Consider the following 5,465-nt stretch of genomic DNA (forward strand, 5'->3'; position numbering starts at 1 on the left):
TTTCACAGTGAACTGGCTACCCTATAAGGAATATGATACAGTGTGTTGCATTAATGGCAATTAAGTAATGTTTATATACATATATCATCTGAGGTAATTTAAAACACTGTATTAATAGATACAAACACATTCACAAACAGATACAGTGTGTTGTATAAATGGCAATTCAGTAAAAGTTATATACATAAACCATCTGAGGTAATTCAAAACACTGTATTAAAAGATACAAACACATCCATAAAGAGGTATTAATAATCACTTTATTATACAATTAAGAATATTTATTCAATATATGAACAGCTTAATAATTATAATACCAATAACTTGCTGATTACGTGAGGGCACATTTTTTCCATTCTGGAAAAATTTTAATAACACTTACACTGTTTGTTTATTCAATTTTAATATTTCGCTAATTTTTTATAGATTTCTAATAAAAGTTATATTTTATTTTCTATTTAACATTTTTTGCAGTAACCACTTGTTTGTGAGTGGAGGATAAGTGCACTGAGTAATAATCCCCTCTTCTTTCTACTTTTTGTTTATTAAAGCTATTATTGGAGGGGTATTGGTAGCACTCCTACATTTGGTAGGATTTGATTAAAGGGTACAATAATCTATAACCCATATTGTATAAGGACTATTATCCTCCACACACCTCTTATAAATAAATAGAATAAGAGAGTGACTAGTGCGGAAAAACTACTTTATTCTTTCAAATCTGTATATAGTTTGGCCTGGCCTGGGTACTGACAAGGGTCATGGCACAATGTAAGGAAATGTGACCTCCCGTGCTTACATATAAATAGTATTTCCTGACTCCACGCTCTCCACAGGGTGCACCGTTGTACCCTTCAGCCAAGGACAGATTCAGTGTGGGTTGCATCAGTACAATAACTTTCCCCCTCCTATCAGGGGCAGTCAAGGAGAGATTACTGCTGCGCTCAGTGGCAGCAGTAGCTTCCTCCCTGTACTCAGTGCAGACCAATAACTAGCGGGAGCATGCATCGCTGGTCGTTGGTCATTATCGTTGATAGTTTTTGCGCAAAAACTGAATGATATTTTGGGCGACTGAATGATAACGATATCATTATCTTTTTGTCAATGAAAACATCGCCCAGTGTGTACGCACCTTAAGCGTGAAGGGTGTTCGGGATGGTCCCACCTGGACACCCTGCACCCATTAGAGATACACCCCTGACAAATGATAATAAGTATCCTTTATATAAACTATAGATGCACACATAAATATATTTAGACCATGTATGTAGCCTGTCCGAGACTAAATAGATAATAAATACAGTATTGCGAACTCTGAGTTTGTTACCACCAGCTATAATACCACATATCATACCACACATCATACATATGTCTAGCATATATTTTTATACCTGAGGGCATCAAGTCACATCCAATACATTCTCTGCTGGTGTCTGGCACTATGAGGTAAGAATAAAGTACAATAAGTTATCTGTTATAGTTACTTTCATGATTACAATGTAAATCACATATATATAATCACACACACACTTTTGTGCTAACTAAATGAAATACCAAAAATGTTATTTAGTGTATACACAATTACATCTCTAATTATTAGCATTTGTTACAGTGTCCCTGCGGTCGATCACTGGTCTAAAGTGTTTTTTCTTTTCTTTAAATATTTTTTTTTTATCACTGTGATAACTTGTGGACTATTTAGAGACAGAAAGCTGGTCATAGGTGCTGGCTCCTACAGTAGCTGTACTCTTCCTGTCAGAGTAAAGATACAGATGTGTCCACGTACAGTAAATCTTACCACTATGAGCTAGAATTCGTGTTTAACATAATGCGGTACAACTCAGTGGCGCTTATAGTGCATACACACGATCAGATTTTCCTTCAGATCTGTACAATAATGATTTTAAAAATCGTTCAGTCGTTCATAGCTGAAGAAAATTCTGACATATCTGACATGTTTGTCAGATGAACGAAGAATGATGCGCGTTCCCGTTTGTCAGATAACGATACCTGACATGTAATGTGCTTGCAGTCAGATTTGGACGATTCCATTAATTTTAATACAGGCAAAAATCGTTCAAACATTCAAATCGTTCAAATTGTTGGTAAATCGTTCGATCGTTCATCTGACATATCTGACCATGTGTATACACCATTATTGTCTTTTTATGCAACTTTTTACTTTCAAATGTGTCTTATTCACAATGCGATGCAAACAGGATGCACAAGCAGTTTCTGCATTTCGCATGCAGATACACTCATAGTCGCACATAGAATATAGGCATGCCTCATATCACTTTATTCAGCAGAAGCTGCTTGTGCATCCTATTTATCATCTTGTGAATATTACACATTTGAAGGTAAACAGTCACATAAAATGTCTTTCAGCTCTACTGAGTCACATCATGGCACAACTAGAAGGGCAGTTTAATGTGCAAGGAAGTAAGATGTATGAGGTAAGATATGAGAACACATCTATAGAGTCAATAAAATGGGGAAAGCCCTTATAACTCCATCTCCAAGTGGCATTATTATCACAGGGCTTCCTTTGTTATTTTTTTACAATTTTATTTTAGTAAATCTGAAACAGATCGCATTTTCCATTACATGTATGGGAATGCCATCTGCTTACTACAATAATGCAATTTAAGGGCTTGGAGTACCTTTTAAAAAAACTGCTCCAAAAGCCCTTTAATACATTTAAATTAAACTAAAATAAAGTGAAAAGGTTGAGAAACCAACCATTTTCACATTATTATTTTAGTAAAAATAATATTGATAAATGTCTGTAAATCTCTCGTTTGTTCTTCTTCTATACATAAGCTCCATAGCATCTGTATTCTCCATCCTATGGGATGAATCTAAAGGAGCTAGAGAACAGCAGGACCAGAGATCAGTGAGAGATGAAAGTGGCAGCAGGAGGAGACTCAGCTCCACAGCGCCATCTATCCTAATGTTGCCCACACTGATGCTCCTCTTGCCACAGCCATTTACATCTTGCTCTGCTCTGTAGAATGTAAGGAGAGGCACTGATGCAGTTGCGTATCTATAATGGGTGCAGTGTGTGTGGGGCACAAGGGCCCCTGGGTCCAGGGGGAACCCACACCGCACACACCACCAATATTATTTTAGACTTACCTCTCCGTGGTCCCACGTCGGGTGTCTGCGCTGCTCAGAACACTGGGAATTGGCTACTGCGGCCATTTTTCCATTGTTCTGCACATGCGCAGTAGAGTCCGAGTGCACTCTAGTGCCCGGAGTCTACTAAGGCTCCGGTGGCTGGCTAGCCACATCAGTCGGCTGCTGGACACTGGGGAGAGAGGAGGGGGCCCCACAGAGGGAGTGCACATGGGCCCCCTCCTCTCTTAAGATGCCCCTGCACTGATGTGTTAGTGTGAGTACAGGTGTGCCATGTAGGGAGCTATAGGGAGTTTAGATATCATTGCCACCATGAAATAAGGCTGGTGGAGGCTGTATCTAGGTGGAATTTTCTTGTAAACTGCGTATAAAATTGTACTTAGCTATCATAGTATATACAACAGTAGTTATTCCTAAATATTATTCCCCACATGTAAATTCTTTCAATTGCAATGGTCACATATGTAAAAATATTTGACAGTACAATGAGTGATATAATAATACATGAGCATGTAAATAACCTGTTTATATATTGCTGTACTATAAGAGATCAGGACAACACAGGTATTAAGATGACATAACTAAGCATGTATATTATATACACTCATACACATGTATACCGAGAAAACTAATGCAGAATGACTTACCTGGTAAAGACTGGATGCAGGTGATGCAGCAGAGGGTGAATATAAGAACTAGCATCATTGTGAATTTGGAATAACAGATCTTAGTACTAGTACAAGTAGTACAGTGAGTACAGGTATAGTGATGAGAGAAGGTGGCAGGAGTATTTATACAGGAGTCCTGTCCTACTCTCCTATGTTGGGGGTCTGTTTTGTCTGGGAGGGGGTCACACTAAACAATACAAACTCCTCTGTCTATAGTCACATAACAATGTTATCACACTACAAGTTACACTACAGGGTCACATAGCTACTTATTTGTCTATATCTGTATATATTAATATATTATCCATAACAGTTTATAAATCTCTTTCTCACTTGAATTGATCCAATTCCTGATATCATAGGGTGACCTGGCTGCCTTGTAATATTTTTATGAATTTTAGGTATATTGTGTATGTTTACAATACGTGGAGTTTTATTTAATAGAGAATTATATTCCTCTGCAGAAATATAGTTGCTTTTATACCTCTAGATAAAAGGCATTCTAAATCTTTAAAATACATTTTTGTAGGGTCTCCATTTCATTTCTCTGTAAGATACATCACTACTTAGTAGAGCGTGCGTCTCACTTACATAATATTCTCAATTGAGTGCTATGATCTCCCCACCTTTGTTCCTCTCGGCAGTGGCAGCTTGAGGCTGGAGCTCACTCTTGAGCACCGGCTTCTGGCTCCCCCCACGGGCACTATGGGAGAGGTGTTTTGACATCATGACATCTCTTCCATAGCTCAGAGGAGCAGCAAGGCGAACCGGAGGCAGCGGATGCAGAGCTGGACTTAAGGTAACTATTGTTTTGGGTTTTTTTGTGTGTAAACGGCTTCACTATTGGGGCAATAACTTCTGGGGGCACTACTACTGGGGGAATTTACTTGGGGGCTTGACCACTGTGGGCACTGCATAAGGGACACTACCACTGTGGGAACTGCATAAGGGGCACTACCACTATTGGGGGCACTGCATAGGAGCACTACCACTACTGGAGGCATTGCATAAGGGTCACTACCACTATTGGGGGCACTGCATAATAGACACCACTACTGGGGGCACAGCATAAAGGGCACAACTACAATGGGCATTGCATAAGAGGCACTACTGCTGTGGGCATTATGTGTAAGGTGCACTACTGCTGTGGGCATTGCATAAGGGGCACTACTACTGTGGGCATTATGTGTACTAGGGGCACTACTAATGTGGACATTGGGGGTCATTCAGATTTGCTCGTGAGCGGCAGTACACTCGCAAGCGGGTCGATGTCCCCCACTGCGCATGTGCACGATGGAGGGAGCTCCGTCATGCGCATGCGCGAGACCCAGAGAGCGACGGGCTCTCCATCACTCCGGGACTTGCACCAAAGGGGGCGTGCTGTCAATGTTGATTGACAGCACGCCCCCTTTGGTGGGCGTGCCGGGGGCGTGCCTGCCAGACAGAGGCGTTCCCATGGGAATGCCTACCATCTCAAGGCGGCCCCACTGAAATCACTCCAGGGCTTGCGGCAGCGAGACCCTACCGCAGGGTCTCCGTCGCAAGCCCGATGGTCGCGATGGTCTTGTCCATCGCGGCCATCATCATGGATGCTCGCATAAGCTGTGGGTGGTAACCCACAGCTATGCGAGCGTCCATGAGGATGCTCCTAAAACAGGT

The sequence above is a fragment of the Taudactylus pleione genome, unplaced genomic scaffold, assembly GCF_031769625.1.
Source record: "Taudactylus pleione unplaced genomic scaffold, aTauple2 ptg000528l, whole genome shotgun sequence".
NCBI lineage: Eukaryota > Metazoa > Chordata > Amphibia > Anura > Myobatrachidae > Taudactylus > Taudactylus pleione.